The 19,774-nt window shown below is 39.3% G+C and overlaps 1 protein-coding gene across 7 annotated transcripts in view; it reads right to left on the bottom strand.

Moving 5' to 3' along the window:
- Window positions 1-15,340: 15,340 nt before the first annotated feature.
- Window positions 15,341-19,774, bottom strand: part of msi2b (musashi RNA-binding protein 2b) — a 285,592-nt gene continuing 281,158 nt past the window's right edge. For 6 of the 7 annotated variants that reach the window (XM_080866576.1, XM_080866573.1, XM_080866575.1 and 3 more), the window contains one exon: window positions 15,341-19,457. The gene's annotated coding sequence lies outside the window, so the exon portion shown is untranslated. Of the gene's footprint in view, window positions 19,461-19,774 lie in introns of all 7 variants that reach the window. The other variant, XM_080866571.1, reaches the window with a different exon arrangement.

Raw genomic sequence — 19,774 nt, forward strand, 5'->3', positions numbered from 1 at the left:
TCATCTGTAACGGGAAATGCTGGACTTGGTGTTTGTGCTTGACTTAAAAACTGTCCCTCCTTTAAACTGTCATTGCCTCTTGGAAGTGTTTTAAATTTACATAGGGCTTTTTGTTTTGTTTAATTAAATTTTTTTTTTTTATTTCAGTGACACCTGAGAGGTAGTTACAATGGGAGTAAACAAGGGCGACACATGTCCTTTTAAAGGATTCAGTCATAAGAGATGATATGATGTGCCGAATCGTCCTCCTTTTCTTTGTCATCTCAAATGGCTGCTGTTTGTGTTCATGCATTTTTTTTTCTTTTTTTCTGCTCCTCCTCTCATCGATTCTCCATCTCTTGCCCTTCTTAAAACACGAGGCAATGGCATTTCTTTCTCATGTCTTACAGGTTGGCATTTAAGTTTTTAAGTGAGCAGTCTGATTATTTAATTTTCTTTTGTTTTTGAATTTAACAGAAGTGTCACATTAAAATGTTCATTTTATTTTCAAAGCATGATAATAACCCTCAAATTCCAAACAATGTAATAGTCAATTTACAAAAAAAAAAGAGAGAGAGAGAGAACTCCAGTGTTCACAATTTTAGTTTCCATTAAAATGTCAAATTTTCATGAAAGCAGTGTTTGTGTTTTCTGTTTTGGTTGCACACTGACACAGTGTTTCCTGTGACACATTATCTCAACCTTGTGCACTACAGACACGTTGCAAATCTTAAATCCCATTATCCAATTTAACCCACAGAGAAGCTTCAAGGCTTCTGTTTGATTCTTGTGGGTGTGACCCCTTAGTTTAAAAAAAAAAAAAAAAAAAAAAAAAAAAAATCTTCTGTCCAGTTTTTATGAGCCTATGTGAATTGCAGCCTCATTTTCCTATTCTGATCGGATTGGCAACCAGTGTGGTCCTCTGCTGCCCACGTGCTCTTCTGCATACCTTGGTTGTAACAAATGGTTACTTGAGTTACTGTTGCCTTCCTATCTGATGCTCTGGCCTTTTTCCTCTGACCTCTGATCAACAAAACATTGTTCCACAGAGAACTGCTGCTCACTGGTTAGTTTCTTTTGGGACATTCTCTGTAAACTCTAGAGATCGTTCTGTGGGAAAATCCCTCAAACTTCAGCAGGCCGTCTTGATTGTCTCTGGCCTCTTTCTAAATGGTTGGAGTTGCTGCAGTGTTGGTTGATTAGGTAGTTGTACTAACAAACAGTTGAACAGGTGTACTTACAGAGTGGCTGATGAGTGTATATGGTACTTTACTACATATTGGATGGAGGTGATACATTTTCTGTTTGTAAGAATATTTTCTATCAGTTCTCATTTCTTCATATTTTGCTTGGAAAAACTGAAGTATTGTATAAAAGGCAAGTCCCGCATGCGGCTCTTTAGTCTTTACACTGCGGCTCCGCGTGGTTTGGGAAAATAAATTAGAAGTATTTAGCTGAAGTGTATTTTATTTATGTTAGTTCTTTTTATTTTTATTTTTTTTTAACTTGTAGTTCTAAATTGGAAGATTATTGTGATATTTAAATATAAAAATACAATTATATTTTATTTTATTTTTTTTCATCGCTCCCAATAAGCGTCACACTCGCGGACACTGGTATGCTCGCCGAAACGCTGTGCATATATCGAGACTTTCAACCCCAGGTAGGCTAATTAACTTCGGATCCACATTATGTCAGCAGCTGTTCTCCACCGTGAACTATGTTAAAAACAAACACTGCTCACGCCTCATAGATGACAGCTTACAGTCCTGCGTAAAGATGAAAGTGACTTTGTACAGCCCCGATTTGCAGATGCTGTGCACAGAGGTTCAGGAGCAGAAGTCCCATTGTAAACATATCACTGCAGACCCGACGATGTTTGCATGAACATGCTTTTCAGCATCTCTTTATTGACCACTTTTCATACACGGTTGCTGTAAGCATTCAGCCGGCTATAGCTTTTCAGCTCACAGCCCGACACATACCAACAACAGCATAGATGGCACAGACGTGAAGGTGGCGAGGCGTGATTGCGGGTGCCGCTAGGGTGCGTCCGCCTCCCCTGCAGACCACGTCTTGCCACACACATTAACCAGGTAAAATACATATTTAGGCAGAATTTTGCAAATATCTATTTTTAATTTTTTTAGCAGCATGGTGCTTTTCCCCCCCTATTATTATAATAATAAATATATCTATATTTATATCTATATTTATATTTACCCAGATAGATAGAGTGAGTTAGTTTTATAAGTCATGTCAAGGCTCCAAAACCCCAAAGGCAAAATATCTGGTGTGAGCCGCCACCACACCCGTTTTTGTTTACATGGATCATTTTAGTTCAGCTTTCCTTTTGTTATATTTCTTTAAGAGTTCAAAATGTCTTAATTATATACATAAATTGTAACTTTCTCTGTAGCACTTCATGGATTTCATAAGCAACACACCTTAGTTGTTCACACAAAGCATAAAGGTAAAAAAAACAATATATACAGTGTTATCTTAATTTTAGATGTCAAAAAGTATTTGCGGCTCCCAGTGTTTTCGTTTGCGTGGAAACCAGGTTCAAATGGCTCTTTGGGTGTGAAAGGTTGCTGACCCCTGCTCTAGACTTTTGCGCAGTACTGCAGCTATGATAGACACAAACAGAGCCCCAAAATGTTTTCCTGTATAGTATAATGAGGCCATAAGTTGCCTCACTCTGTCATGTTAGTCAGAACTATTAGCTTGATTACTTGAGGATTAAACTTTACTTTTTATTGTGTCAAAGACTTGCTGCAAATAAACTAGTACAGTACATATTGCAGGTGAAATTAGCTAAACCGCTGCTAAATGCAATAATGCAGTATGGTATAAATTACACTCATATGAACACACATAGGAGCTATTTCAAATGAATTTAAAAGTACAGAGTTATTCACTGGTTCCTCCTGTGTCTTTGTTTTCTTTCACTGGGATGGAAATGGGGTGTCACAAGGTAAAATGAAACCTAAGCCATGTGGACAAATGACACCAATAAATAGGTCCTTGAACAGTACAAAGAAAATATTTGAGAAGTCAGTGCTTTGGAGACGGGAAAATCTTTTTTTTTTTTTCTTTTAAATTAAAAACAACCCAAAAACAGTTGTGCAACTTTGCAAAGTTATGTGGAACCATCTCTTCAGCTGCCAGCACCAGCTAAAGAAACTGCAAATCAAATGGGAAGTTTTCCAGGACACACAGACATCTGCTCCTCTGCTTCTTCTGACAGCATATGTTAGAAACGCTTCCTCTCACAGTCACTCCCACAGACGCTCTGTTTAGCAAGGACAGCATTAGTGGAAACCATGTGGTCTTAATGAGCTCAGCTTGATCAAAAGGTCTCTAGGTGCTGCATCATCATCATCAACATCACCAGTGAGCAAGGCTGCCGATTGTTGTTCAAAGACGCCCCCTTGTGGGAGTAGGATTAGCACACACTGAGTCACACAAGCTGAGCTTCACAAGATGAGACGCTTATTTTAATCACCTCTTGATTTTATGAACAGAGGCCATGCACCTCAGCTTTTAGATTTTTTTTTTTCTTAACTATGTTTCTTTATCTGATTTAAATGAACAAAAAATGTAATAAAATTTTAACTTTGACCTTGACTTAGATGTTTCAATACAAATTTCTTAGTTTCTGTTATGACTTCTAGATGCTATAGGACTTTTTCTGCATGAGCATGTAATCTGCTTAGATCCCCTTTGGAAAAAAGTGGGAATAAAATCAAACAAAGTAGCTTTCCAAACTCTCTGAAAGCCCCTGAAAACCTTTGCACAGTACTGTAGTTTGAAATGTTTGTCTGGTGGAGGGAGTTAAATTTGGAAGTTCTTCGAATGCTGTGATGACCCTGGAAGCTGTTGACACTGCAGGTGGTGTATTTTCACCACAAACACGTGTACACACATTTTTTTTTTCTCCCCCTATTCTGTCCATAAAATTGAACCGGTGTTTACTGCCACCCCTTCAATTTCACCTTGATTACTGTGCACTTCGTGAAGGCAACATGGGGCTTGATGGTTAGTGGACTGGTGCTCAGAGAGATTGTCTAGTGGTCTGGAAGGTCACTAAAAGGTTTGATCTTTCTATTAACAATTCGTCTGCGCTGAGGTGTTTGTGAACTAGATGCCGAATGTCTTCTCACCTCAGGACTGCTGCAAAAAGGATGAGCTCAGTGACCCTTTTTCAAAAAAGAAAGAAAGAAAGCAGCTTTGTTTCCACTATCGGTGACTTGAATAAAAGTACAGGAGTATTAGAAACATATTATTGGTAGTATATGGGATATTAAAGGTGCTTTTAAAAAAGCACCTTTAATATTTTTGTCTTTATTTCTATGCCATTGAAGCGATATAAAATAAAGATAAACTGGAGTGAGGTGTACTTTTGTTTAATACCAATTTGTACCACAAGATGGTGCAGTGAGTCAATGTAACCTTGATTTAACCAGGCAAGTCATCAAGAACACGTTCTTGTGAACAATGAGGCCTGATAAAAGAAAAGCCTCTTGAAGATGTTAGAAAAGGGTTCAAAAGCAGCACATATCCTAAAATGTTTCAATACTTTGTTTGCAATAGTAATGCACTGCCCCCTGGTGGTGAAAAGTACAGTTATATTTTCAAGAAGGTAATTGCAAAAAGTACCTTTAAATATCACAAGTATTCTCAGATAATGATTTGTCATATTACAGGCCAGTTTTCTTGTGACCCACGACATGAAGAGATTGGATCTAAAACACATTTGTGTCTTAACGGGGCTTTTTAAAACCCATCTGCTCTGTGGCTGAGAATGTTAAATCTGACTAAATCCATGTGTAATTGTGTATTTATTACCCTCATCTCGGCCTTATATTTGTGAAAAATGGTTCTATAATTTGCAGTTTTATTCCTCAGTTGCTCCTGGTTTGGTTTTGTAAGTTACTACAGCACAAGTGTGATTTATGACATTTCTCAGCTCCATCAGTCAAGGACTGCTTCATAGAGCCATTTTTCTATTGAAAGCCCTCACGCATTTAGACGGGTCCTTACATGCTGCTCATTCTTGATAGGGACAGGAACCAGAGGCAGTGTATCATCTGAGTGCATCTCCCGCTTTCTTGTATGAATATATCAGCACTGACCAGACAGTCCCTGACATTTAGTGATCTGTGATGATCAGCATAAACCTTAAATTATCCAATGTCTGCCTGAAGTGCTTTCAAAAGTTTGCCACTGATCTGATGTACATCATGGTTCAAAGAACAGCTACTGCAGGCCCGGTTCCAGCGATCACCCCGAACCCTCGTAGAGTTTAATTAACATCACCAGTGTGCTCACTGAGAATGTGCAGCAGTGCAGGAAGCTGCAAGTGCTCAAATGATTTGGGAGTAAAGTGCATGGCTCATACTTTCTATAGCACACTCGGGATGAATGTTATTTTTTTTTTGTTTTTTTTAACTCGAACTCTTTCTATGATTTTATTTTACAGTGCTTGAGAGCTGTGTCATACTTGAAAAATATGTGATTAATGGGCACCGCCCTCTAGGGCCACCAGCACATTTTCCTTTCCCAAAGCTATATAGAACATTGTAATTCAAAGTAAAGGATAATAAAGCTTTGTGTGCAACAAAGACATGCTCCTCTGGTGCAGAGTTTAAAAGTGTCACCTAGATACATCCCCAGAGCATAGCAAACTCTCTAGGTAGCAAATAAGCTACTTCACTGACATTTTGAACCTGTTGTAAAGAGACCAGGAGCCTACAGCTATGCTAGCGGCTCTGTGAGGCTGTAGCTAGGCACAGTAGGGCTTTGAACTAAATGCTAACATCAGCATGCTAGCAATATTACAAGTCCTAACGGGCTCATATTTAGCAGGTTTACGCCATAGCTAAATATGGTTAAAAGTGTTGGTATGTACAGTGTCAAACCTCCTTTACTCATAGGCAACATAAAGCTAAACTTGATTTTTTAAAATAATTGAAAATACATTATTTAAAAACAAACAAAAAGGTGATATGTCTCTATTTGACAAAAGAAAAAATTACATTCAGTCAGTATATTCATTGTGGTGACGGCACAGTAGTATGCCGTTTACTGTCCTGTCACAGCAACAGGGAAAATGTGCCCTGTAGTTTATAAACTATGGGAATGGACTACATAAATGTTAGTCCCTAATCCCTGTTTCAAAGAAACACAGAAAGAAGCACAGCCTAACACAGTGTGATCCATTACACTGTGCGTGTATGTGTATGTGACCTTCTCTGCAGGGTTGGTAGCCTGGTTATGGTTTGGTGAATATATAAATAACTGATTTAGTTATTCTTGGTTAGGACTGACTGATCACTGAAGAAGGCTCCTGGATGAGAGCTGAAACATCTTCAAGCAGTTCAAACACCTCTCGGTATCTTATGATAAATATCTCTTACGGTTGTTTAGAACATAGAGAAGGGAGTTCCAGACAGCAACAGTTCACAAAGAAAAAATGTATTAGCTGTAGTTTCTGACCTATAAAGAATATGTGGCTCAATTTAGGATTAACTGCAACGCAAGCAAACCAAAGTAAATGAAAACCAAATCAGACTTCCAAGTAGGTGAAGTAATTTCCTTTATTAGATGGGAGGGGCCTTTTATAAGCACCTACAAAGGAGGAAGGGAAAAAAAAGGCTAACAACCAACAGCAACGTAAGGCCCAGGCCCCTCACATTGTCTAAAATAAAAGTAGCTGCCTTTGTAATATTTTAAAGTATCGAGGGAAAAGTTAGTATGAGAGGAAAAAAAAAATGATGGCTAAAATTCCACTATGACTATTTCTTAATACATATGTGTGTATACTGTGCCTGTAATGTAAAAGGGCTCTAAGAGTCAACGTTGAAGAGACTTCATACATGCCTGCCCTTATTATGACTCATTGAAGTGATTATGCAGCAGGCTGTCATCATCCATCACAAAGCCGTCCACATGCTCGGGCTCAGCAATCTCCGCAATGTACAGCGTGGCCCCCACCCCACCGTACCACCACCTCCCTTCAAGTGTGGCCATTAGTTAACTCTGCATATAATCCCACAAGCCCCTGATCATTCGTTTCCTGTTTACTCACACTGCTCGGCCTCCACTCTTCTTGCCACTTGTACATGAGTGAGAGGAAGCCGGAGTAAGTTACAAAGGACTGGAAATCCATGTATGGAGGCAGAATGTGTGACACAGGTGTCAGATTGAAATCAGACATGAGTCAGTCCAGCTGCACTGACGGAACAAGACAACAGCAGCACGTCCACGTGATCCGAACGACAGGAGCGCCGGCGTAGCCTCAGAAAACTGTGGCAAATGCAAGCTGTCCCGCCGATGATTTCTTTCAGGTCATCTCTAATATTCTCTCAGCAAACTGCCGCATAGTGTTTGCTTCTAGGTGGAATTAAGCTTTGTGTGCCACTGGGCTGGTGTGAAGGGTGGAGGGAGAAAGACGAGGACGGGGAGGTGGGGAGGGGGCTTTTTGTGTGATATGGGCCATTGACTGCTTTTCCATAGCTCAGGAACAATAATGAGATTTTTTTTTTTTTTTTCAGAATATCAGTGCCACCATTCAGCGCACTGATTGTGTTTATGAAATTGTGCATACATCTCTCAATGCTGGAGCACAGGATGGGGAAAGCTATTTTCAAAACATTAGCAAATTGTTTTCTGTTATTGTGCAGAGATTGATAAGAGCATGCGTCGACTAAACACACAGACACACATACGGGGGAAGAAAAACATAAAAAGGCAAGAGACTGCTGCGATGGCTCGGATTTACTCTCTAATGTATTACCATGACTTCATACTGCTGTTAAACTGTAACTACAATAAATTCAATCGGTGCTTTGAACCACTGTAGGTGTATTCCTCCTCTGAAAAAGCCATTTGAGGATGCTGCGACTATCCAGTTTATTTATTATCACTTGTGTTACTGTGTTACCTGCTGATGACAAATGTTCCTGATGAGATATGAAAATGACCTTGAGCGTGACCTTGCCTTCAAATCTCTGACATTTCTCCAAAGCAGATATTGAGACAAATTGCTTGAGATTTCACACAAATCAATTTTATCTGATTACAGACCTCTGCACGCCAGCATTAACCAATGAAAATGCGTTTGCTGCTACTCATGCACGGCAGGTTACAGTTCTCATTAGCGCTCGCAGCGGCTTCAGAGGCAGCAAAACTGATTTTTTTTTTTGGGGGGGGGGGGCTTTTTTATTGCATTAAAAATGACATGGACATTCTTTTATCAGGGCAGCGATACTTTGTAGATGTGTTTTTTGATGATACCGTATCACATCTGGAATACACTGTGCTGTGATATGGCTGTTTGTTGACAGTGGCTCTGGACATCAAACACTGTCGTTTTGATGGCAATTTTTCTGACAGCAAATGAGGCTGTTAAACTCTTCTTGTCAATTTCTTATTCTGAGAAGACACCACACAAGGACATGCAAGACGAGTGGGAGTTTCAGTGTAAGCGAATCAAAGTTAAAAGACATCAGAGAATTCAGTATTTTCAGCTGTGGAACCTGGCACCTTCTCAAATATCCAAACTGAGACACAAAAAGAATTTGTTGGTCCCCCCTTTTGCTGATATGATTGCTGATATGATAGCAACAGATCCTTTAAGTCCTGTAAGTTGAGAGGTGGGGCCAACATAGATTAAAGCTGTTTGTCCAGCATATCCCACAGATGCTCGATTGGAATGAGATCTGGGGAATTTGGAGGTCAAGTCAACACCTCAAACTCGTTGTCCTGCTCCTCAAACCATTCCTGAACCACTTGTGCTTTGTAACTGAGAGCCTTATCATGCTGACAGAGGCCACACCCATCAGAGACTACCGTTACCATGAAAGGGTGTGTGTGTTGTACATCAATGCTTAGTTAGGCTGGTACGTGTCAAAGCTACTGTCACATGAATGGCATGACCCAACACTTACCTGTAGAACATTACCCAAAACATCACTCTGCCTCCACTGGCTTGTCTTCTTCCTATAGTGCGTCTTGGTACCAGGTGTTCCTCAGGTTAGTTACACACATGAACACACCCATCCACGTGATGTAAAAAGAAACATGATTCATCAGATATGACCAGATATGGTTCTAATGCTTATGTGCCCATTTTTGGCACTTTCTTGGGCAGACCAGAGTCAGCATGGTCACCCTGATTGTTCTGCAGTTGTGCAGCCACATATGCAACAATGCACAGATGCACTGTGTATTCTCACACTTTTCTAAAATTTCTGCTATTTGAGCCTCAGTAGCTTGGCTGCTGGATCGTCCGCTCCCCAATGCATCAGTGAGCCTTGGCCACCCATGGCCCTGACACTGGTTCATCACTCTTCCACTTGCCCATTTTTTCTGCTTCTAACACATCAACTGTGACGACATGTTCACATGCCCCCTAATACATCACACCTACTAACAGGTGCCATGATGAAGAGATAATCAGTGTTATTCACTTCACCTGTCAGTGCTCATAATGTTATGCCTGATTGTACACTTTTAAATAAAGATAAGATTGCACCAATGTACTATGACCAGCCAGCCTATAAGAGATAACTGGCTCATATTGGGTTGGACTCCCACTGGAAGTGGAATGATCCATACTTTCATGTTTATTTCAGGTTTTGACAGGTTTCAGAGATACCTCACCTTATCTGTAATGAGTGGTTGTTTGAGTTACTGCTACCTTCCTATTAGCTCCAAGCACTCCAGCCATTCTCCTTTCACCTCTAAGATCAACAAGGCATTTTTACACAGAAAACTGGTGCCCACTGGATATATATGTGTACTTGTTGTTGTTGTCAGACTTTCTCTGTGTAAAATCTAGAGATAGTTGTTTGGGAAAAATCCCAGTAGATCAGCCCATCTGGCACCAACAACGATTCCACATTCATTGTCACTTAAATCACCTTTCTTCCCCATTCTGATGTTGAGTTTGAACTTCAGCAGGTTGTGCTGACACCATGCGTAAATGCACCAAGTTGTGATTGGGTGATTAGATAGTATATTTTTCTATCTGAGCATTTTGTAGTACCCAGCTAAAGAACCATTAATCCGTTGGTAATGATCCCATCAACACCAATACCCCCCAACCCCCCCCCCCGCCTCCCTTGACACCTACTTTGTATTTTCACTCTGTCCTCCAGTGATAATTGTCACTCTCGCCTGCTTCTACAGTCTGTTGCTCACTAGTTTGCTCTGAGGCAACTATTGATTCGGGAGCATCATCAGATCCATGAAGACAATGATGATGAACAATGAACAGACAGCTGCATCCTCTGTAGTCGGGGGCCAAAACCGATGGCCTTTGTAAGCATGTAATGCTTCATCTGGTGGATAATATGAGAGAAAATAGGGGCACAATATGTGAATTTTCTGAGTCACTTAGCTCATGGTCTACCCTGCTTTTCATGCTGCTGGCTACACACACTCTCTCGAATTACAGACACTATAATGGCTGAAAATAGACTGGCCACAGCATCTTTCCTCACCTGTAAGAATTCAAATGCAAAAGCATACTTTACTGGAGAAAATGATTATATATATTATATATGTATATTCAACGAGGCACATCTATGACAACAGATAACAGAAACAAACTAGACGTAGACAAAACAATGGCATTGTATTAATGAGGTGATATAAATGCTGTCAAAACCTTCACTGGGTAGAACGGTAGTGTGATAATCCTTACCCTCGCAACAAATTGTAATTAGCATAATTTATATTAGAGTAATAATTAACATATGAAAGTAATGAGATTACAGTTATCACATCTGTTGCAATTTTTAAAGCAAAACTATCCTGATTTAGATTGTTCATAATCTATAGTCTAACAGGCTGCCACCTATAAAAACCAAGGCCTAATCTATTGGATTATGCTATTTAATATAATTTTCCTGATGTTATTTAAAACTTTAGAGACTAAATATTCTGTAATGAAAGGTGACGTGAGCTGTGAAACAACAGAGTGAGGATGGGGTCATAATAAAAGTAATTTCCTAAAAGCTCAGTAGAACAACTCAGTACGCTCCCATTTGTTTCTTAAACAACGATCCACGATCCAAGCCCGCACAAGAAAAGCACCTGTGCTCTTGGCTTCAGACGTTTGCCATTCCCAGAAGGTCATTTGGTTAATGCATATTTGAGTTTTCATGGACTCTTAACTAGTTTTTAATCAGCAATTATTAGCGAATTGGAAGGCTGTGCAGGCACATGACTCTCTGCTGGCGGGAGAGTGCCCATCAATGTCACGTCAATTTCCATGCCAAAGGCTACATTAGGCCTGGAGTCTGGGAGGAAACAGCCACCTGAGTGCCTCATCTCACCATCCACAGCAGTCTTCTCATCAACTATTGACTCTATTACACAGCACTGTCAAAAAAATTTTCCGCTTCAAAAGAGGAGCAACCATTACATGGCTGTGTGGGGAGATAATTTAGTGATGCACATAAAATTAAGTGCATATCCATTGAACATTGCTCATTATTGCACTTGAATTCCTACAATGCCAGGCTCGTGTGAGGATCCTGGATGCTTCCCAACCTTTCATTCCTTTCCCATTTTCAAGGCATAAACACAACTTGATGATTTAGGCTGATGTGATACATAAATAGCTGTCATTTTCATCTATAGCTAACCTACCTGTAATTGGCAATTAAACATTGCCAGCATCTCAGACTAGCTCTTAATTACCGTTAATAAGTGCTGAGGGGCTCTGAGGTGTCCTCGCAGGCTGAGGATGGGGGATGTGAGTCTCCTGCAGCACCACATCACGCCATGAATATGCATGGCGGAAAGGTATTCTTCCGCTCTCTCTCCCTCTGCTTTTCAGGCACACGGAGGTGGAAATGGACCACCTCTTGAACTTCTTCATTACACCTCCACAGCAACCTCAGCATCGCCGCCGTCGTTGCCATGCTGCATCCTCGCAATGGCATTTCCGTGCACTGTGGCTTGTTTTGTGTTTGCCAGGAGCTGTCACATTCAGCCTGTTAGTGCTGGCCCATGGGAAATTTGCACAGTGTAACTGGTATGAGGTGAGGCCATCAAATGAGCCTGTGACATGCTGCTATATGCCCCACATATTTGCTATGATCTGTGTTTGTGTCTGTTTGGATAATGCTAATCACGACCCTTAGCCCCTTTCACATTTACCCTTTTTTTAAAACAGGAGATACATTTTCACAGTATAGAGGCTCATGCTCAAATATCATTTATAGTATTTCTACTTTAAAGCAAAGTTTGATTTCACAGATTATTACAGCTTCCTTTTCTCCGCTGTGAGCTGACATTTAGCTCCCATGACTGCTGATTGTCTTGCCGAGTTCCACTAAAGACCCGAATCCTTGTATTTAAGGGCCGACGAGTGTAGAGCTCTCTGATCATAATGGCACTTTTAATTAGCACTTAATTAAAGGCAGGTGGACTGGAAAGGTCAAGCAGTTAGGCCTCTGAGTTAAAAACACAGTCAACGTGAGCATCAGCTCTTTGACAGATTTGTCTGCTAATTACAGTGACCAGAGTCTGGACAAACTCTGTTCACATCTGCCTGAGGTTAAGCCATTTTTCATATTTACCATCTTTTTCTTCTAAAGTTTCGCCTGTATGTTTGCTTTGATTTCTTCAAATCTAAGAGTCAATTCCTCGGACAGACAGCAAGAAAATCCAGAGCAGTTTCTTTTGTAAGAAAGTGAAACAGCCCACACTGCCAAATTGGATCATCATTGTGCTCATTACACAAACACAAAAATGAATGCAGCGTGATCTAAACTCGCAGTGCCTCGGCTGTGAAAAACAGAGCTGAGCCAAGAGTATTGATCTCAGTCTGAATTTATGGATTGCCGTGTCTAAGTGAGTGATGGAGCTGTCGGACCGTCGGTCTCACCTGACAAGCACCCACATTAAAAATCCTGATCCCTGAATTCCACCGGCGTCATGTTTAACTATCGCCATCTATCACGGTAAACATATACAAAAAAGGTGTTTTAAATCTATTGTCGTGAACTCAATACACTATTGTTATCCTAGTGTGTCTGTGAGTTAGGTTTAGTAAAAAATGTGTGAAAAAATGGAATGATCCAGTCAGAAAGCAGCTGAATTTTTTCTTCATTGTTAGTGTTTCACCTCAGAAAATGACTCTGAATCAGATTTTTGCTTCTGCCATCTGAGGTTAAATTCTCCATCTCGGGAAGAAGCAGAACTAAGCACAGCGTGACAAACGCATCAAAAGGTACTATTGTAAGGCCCTGAAATGGCCTGTCATGCAGCAGCCTGTTTGCTCATCTACTCTATCACATCCCCAGCCGTTTATACACTGAGCCTCGGCTAATGCTGATGCTCTCCATGTGACGCTGATGAAGAATAAGGCACTGGCGAATGTGCTTCCCTGAAAGCACTGCATCTTCTCAGGCGCTGCGAGAGACCACTGAGGGGCAGCAGAATTACACGTCAGTCTTTGTTTGCTCACCATTTTCCCCAAATGCATCTTGGGCTATTAATCCTGCTGACTTATGAGAGACCTCGAAGGATCCCAGGAGCTAACATGCGCAGTGTGTGTGGTCCGGTCAAAATGCGATATGATATTATCCCTTTTTTTTAAAAAAAAACAAAAAACAGAAAATAAACATAATTCTGTGATATAATAGTGATAGTTTTCCACAAATCTGCACTGTGATATTCGGGTTCAGAAAAACACAAATACTACGCAACAGTGGAAAGAAGTCATATAACAATTCAGTTTATTTTATTTATTTTCCAGACAGACACATCGATTTCTGGACCACAGTAGAGGATGGAAACCTTTCACAGACATTTTTTTGTCAATATTATTATTTGAAAATACAAATATAAAATTAGACTTTCCACATTTGATATGTGAGAGACCCCCATCCATTATTATTATCATTATTATTTTAGTATATTTTACAACAGGGCTTGAGCAAGCCATATGATAACCTGAAAGATGCTTTCAGATGTCAGTCAAGTCTGTCTGTCTCTCGCCATAAAAAGTCGGTTAACATAAAAAAAAGGGGCAAGTGTTAGGAATGGGCAGACAGCGGTGGAGAGAGCTCTGCGCTCAGCCTGCGGAGACACGGCAGAGCCTCACATTGCAGGCCGTGCAGTCTGAAGAGCCTCTGGACACCCCTCGTGGCCGTGCGGTCCACTCCAACCTCGACAACACGCCGGGGGAGAACTCGCATGATGGCGAACCAATAATGATGAGTGGACTAAATGAACCTGGGCGTGGCTGTGTGACGAGGATTATTCTGTATACAGCTGAGGTCTCCAGTCTAATATTATTCAGTTCAAATGAGCGTGAATTGCAAGTATATATATTCATCTATATACATATATATTGCAATTATATGTATATATTTGGCGATGAGCATGGTGTGAGATGGCAATGGTTTGGACTGGAGGGGAAGTTCACCCCAAAAACACAGTAGTACAGGCGAACTTGTGCCATTTCCGTCACCTTGAAGAGTTCAGTCCAGATTTGTGAACATGAACTGATCTTTGATATATCGAGCCATAAAAACTTTAAATAGCGTTGTTAGCGAGAGTCACTTTGTGAACTGGCCGAAGACCTAACTTTGTGTTCACTGTGACGGTATCCAGTATCTCTCAGAGATAAGGGCACACTGTCTGGTTTTTTGCTTTTTCAAAAAACCCATTAGCACCACTATGAGTAAGCCTCTTTTTGGATAAAAATGCTCAAGAACATTCAATGAGCCTTCAAAGTCTGTCTGATTCATTGGAAATGGAGCAGAGCCTGTAAAGCCTGGTGTTCCAGCTTTTAGGAAACGTTTGTTCATATTCAGAAAACGCTTGTGAACCCAGGATGACAGAAATCCCATAAGTGTGTACGGTTTCAGGGTGGGATTCCCCCCCCCACCCCCACCTCGAACTGATGGGGTTGTTTGGCCATTGCCTAGCACTTGCCTCGAGATTCAAGTTTAAATGGATACGGTAGTACACTACAAATGTCAACACCTTCCAGGTTGACTTTTTTTCTTTTTTGATTATTTTTTTTTCTTAAACCAAGTCCCCTCCCCTCTCCCCAAATGGATAAGCTAGTCTACTAAGATGTGTAACATTCATCAGCTGTAAACTGCTGTCAGTTTGAGATAAAATGAAATTACAGCAACAGAGCCATGCTACCTTAAAGTCCAAGCTACAGGATCACAAAACAATAGAAGAGTCAATTTTGATATTGTGTGAGGGAAAACAAGCCATTTCAAGCCTTCTTTCCAGTGAAAAAGGGTTAATTATAGACTAAGAGACAACAGGCACCGCGACAGCACAGTGTAGTGTGTGCTTGCTGCTCTGGTATATGCTGTTTGGAAAAAAACGCCAAGAAAACTGGAACGCGACTGGGTTGCGTTTGAGTTAATTATACAATTAAAATATTTAAATGAACAGGAGGAATTTCTTTATTACTTTGAGAATTAAATTATAACCAAAATGTGTTCAGTTATTGTTCTTCTGCTATTAATACATTTCTTTTTATATTTCAAACAATAAAACTTTTTCCACAAATACTGCATTTTTCTAAAGTGAGTGATCACTCTACCTCGCTAAGATACTGACATATGCGTTAGTTGGCCGCTGCCTAATTTTAATTTTTAAAAAAGAACAATTTTACCTTCAGAAAGTAAAGTAAAGATCATTTACTTTCATCATTTACTTTAAAAAAAACCCAAAACAAAACAAGATAACTTATTAGCATCACTGACAAAGCTGCTGTGTACTCTATGTGCTGTGTGCAGACTGGTTAGGAAGAAAGAGGGCACTAATGTTAACTTATTAACAACAGAGTAATATTAATCGTTAATTTAAAGAGCCAGTAAATTAGCAAACAGAGATTATGCTCAAAAAGGCTCAACTGCACTGGCTGTATTGGGGTCCAAGCAGCGGCTCCAGCAGCAATCCCATTGTTTTAATAACTTTGTTTTTGCTTGTGTAAATCTAAACATGTTAAGTCCAGGCATCCTTTGACAAGGTTGTTAATAATAATCTATTCTAGCTTGGCAATGCATCACAGCTTCAGGTTGCAGGTCCAACTCTGGACAGGAATTTAACTTTCTATTAATCAGACCTGACAAACTCGACACCCCTCAGCACCTGCTGATATTCCTCTAATGGTTCTCTGTTCAGTATTTGCAGTGTTTCTCTGTGTGTGTCAGTAATGCCTCTGTAGTGTCAGAAACACTGTTAACAGATTCAAATAAGATTTTAAAAAAAGTCATTAACAGTTCCCAAATAAATAAGAGCTCAAAAACTGTATCATCTAAAAAGAATGACACCAGAGGAGCCTGGGATATCTGCAAAGTGTACAAACATTAAAAGATAGAAGAGGCTCTTTAAACAGCTCTGTGACTGATGACGTATGTGGTAATAACTCGCATGTCTCTTAAAAAAATATGAAATATCTTAAGTAAAAATTGTTTTTTTTCCCCGTGATTTCAGCTTGTGTCCCTCTTGAAAAAAAAAGGAAAGAAACAATCAAACACAAAAGTTTTGCATATCTAGCATTAGCATTTAAGGTAGTATGGCACACCCCTTTAAAAACATTCAAGGGTGGGGATCCAAATAATGCCTTGTGTACAATTCCATCTTACAGCAACTATTTCTCTATTGTTCATCCATGAGAGCTTTGGTTAGCTGAAACCATGTGAGAGTGGCAAAACCAAACCAAAAGAAAAAAGAAAAGAAAAAAAAACATACAGGGAAAAATTACAATGAACCTCTAACAAAATAACTGTCTGCAAATACCAGAATAACATGATCGTTGAGAGAAAGGTATATCTCGACTGGTCCTAAATCCACTATTCACTACAAGTATTATATTAATGAGTCCTCTATAACATCTACTTTGTAATTACAGGAGATAGAAAAAGAGCGCAAGAGGGAGAGGGATAAATATGAGAGAAAGGAGAGGTAGAGCAAGGGAGAACAACAAAGAGCACTACACTGGTATCAAAGACAGCACTCTGTTTACAAGTTAACTGTGATTTCTTTACACACTAATGAAGTACATGAATGAGCAACAAAATATCGTAGGATCTCTGAGGATGGGGAATGGAAAGAGAGAAAGTAATGGATGCACAGTACATTTTAATAGTATATTACAATTATTAATATATAAACCACAAAGTATCAATAAAACTCTGATTAAACTTGAAATCAGCAAAGAAGCATCTTTTTTTATAGTTTTGTTTCTTATTTTCTTTTACATTTGAACATTACAAGTTGTGTTTTTTTTTCTTCTTCTTCTCTTGACTGTTTAAATTATTACTCGATCACACCTCCATATCGTTTACTTTAAAAGTAATCCAGCATAGTTCTTTACCTGGTTGTTTTAAAAGGAAAAGAAATGAGACGAGACGCGGGTAAAAGGAAAACAGCAAACGCATCTGCGGCGGCATCGAAGTTCTAAACTTGAACGCATACTGGAGCCTATTATTATTATGATTATTATTAATAAATCATCATCACGAGTAAAACCATCGACCACAAGTACTGTGGAAAACCCGGTGCAGTGGTAGATAGTGAATTATTCAGTGTCATCTTTTGACCCCGTATTAAATATCGTCAGATGAGACATGGGTCTACTCTATAAAGAAATCCAAGTGTACGCAGCAACATAACCAGTTACTTCTTCCCACGCTGTGAACTCGCCTCAAAACGCTCAAGTGTTTTGTCAAGTCGAGAACACGCCAGCTCCGAAATCCTTCATGCTATCCCAAAGCACAGGGCAGTTTCCTTTTTCTTTTTTTAAAAAAAGCCAACATATACATGTGCAAATAGAAAAAAATGGCCTGTACTTTACAACTCACAGTGCAATGATTACTTGCTTAATTACCTTTCAGTGTTTTCATTTGTTTTGCCACTAGAATAAATTAAAAAACCTGCCAATGATTCCATAAGAGAACTCAGGAAGGCTGAGGTATGGTATCAAAACGTTTACTTTCCTAATTCACTCAAAAAAAAAAGAAAGAATAAGATCTGAGTCGGACAACGAGCGTTACATAAAGACTCGAGCACAGAGCCCAGATGTTGTGTTCCAAAGGAAAGAAAAAGAACTAATCGGGAACGTGCAGGATGAAACAAACATCAACATTGCAGCTAACAAGTTCCTCTCAAGAGTAGAAAAGTGTCAGGATGCGCAGAGCCTGCTTCAAGTTCTAATCTTCAGATCTAAGTACAGTGTGCTTTGGATTTAATCATCTTTTTTTTTCTTTTAAACTTTCTCTTTGAAATGATACTGATACTGTAACAGTTAGACAAAAAGATACCAATCAGGCTCTTTATTTTTTAAAATTATTATTATTATTATTATTTCTCCAAAACTGTGTTGACTCACCGCTTGTAAATTTTGCTGGTATGACACTTGTAAAATTATTCAGCTTCAGTATTTACAGAGCAAGTGTGTGTGCGCTAGGCGTGTGTGTGTTCGTGTGTTTGTTTCCGTGTGGGGTTGTTATACCGTCTTCCAGCAGAAAAAAAAAAAGTAGAATAATAACTGTTTACAGCTTTGTCTTCTATTCACACGCTATAACATGTTCTTTTGACACACCATCACAAAAATATGCTATTCTCTCACTGAGTTGGTTATATGCAGTGACTGGAATAATATGTACAGCTACATTTCTTTTTCTCAAGTTTGAATTCACAATGTAGTTATATGAAATTTGTTATAGCATATATATATATTTCTAAACAACAAAAACAACACTTATAAAAAAGGACCATAAAAATATTGGAGTCCTCTTTGTATTGCCCAAAAATAGGTAATTATGGTTAACAATGAGACATCACAAGAAATAAAACAGCTACTAAGATTTATTACTTAGATACCTTCTTTAAAATTTCCTTAAAATGTTTTTTTTTCTTCTCCGAGTCTTTCCGCACTGAGCTTTTTTTTCTTGTGTTTTCTTTCTTTTCTTTTTTTTTTTGCAGAAAGACTGAATGAAACATCCCGAGCTTTTTTCCTTTTAGACTCACCGGTACAAAGATGAAGACGTGACTTTGAAGATATTCTTGGCTATGACCGCCGTACTTCAAACGAAAAAAAGCAAAAAAAAGAAAAGAAAAAAGATTTACACAACAATACCAGAAAATAAAATAAAAACGACACAAAATTAAAGGTTCAACTAAAACGACTCTCTCAAGGCTAATCAAAAGAAAAGCTAACAGAGGAAGAAAGTAGGTGAATGAACTCGACGTGAAACATCATACCAAACCAGGTTGTAAAGTTATAGGAGGTTTGGATTATAGTACAGCAGTTGTTATTTTTCTGAGATGATAAACATTTTCTTTTCTTCTTCATATGGTTCCGACTTTCGTTCGTTTTGCCGGGGTGACGCTGTAGTGCTTGAAGTTGGATTAGCATCACCTGCACACAAAGCCAATTAGAAACTTCGTCCTGTCTTTCCTGGGCCACCAGATATACTCTGCTGGGTGATAAAGGAAAAAACACAACAACAAAAAAAGGAAGGAAAAAAAGGAACAACAGCATTAGAAAGCATACATTTAATTAGAGTAAGTCTCGAACATAAATAATACTCGCTGTGACGTATTTTGCAGGCTTGCTGAAGCATGAATAACTGGGATATGATTCTAAGAAACTGCTACAGGTCAAAATTTCCTGCAAGCATAACAGAAGCACCAATTACTGTAAAAACAGCCTGTCCAATAACAAAAAGTCTAGGCTGTCACAAATACCACACTATATACTTAAACGGCTTATTAATTTAGCATTTGTGCATAT

This window comes from Rhamphochromis sp. 'chilingali', assembly GCF_963969265.1.
Source record: "Rhamphochromis sp. 'chilingali' genome assembly, chromosome: 19".
NCBI lineage: Eukaryota > Metazoa > Chordata > Actinopteri > Cichliformes > Cichlidae > Rhamphochromis > Rhamphochromis sp. 'chilingali'.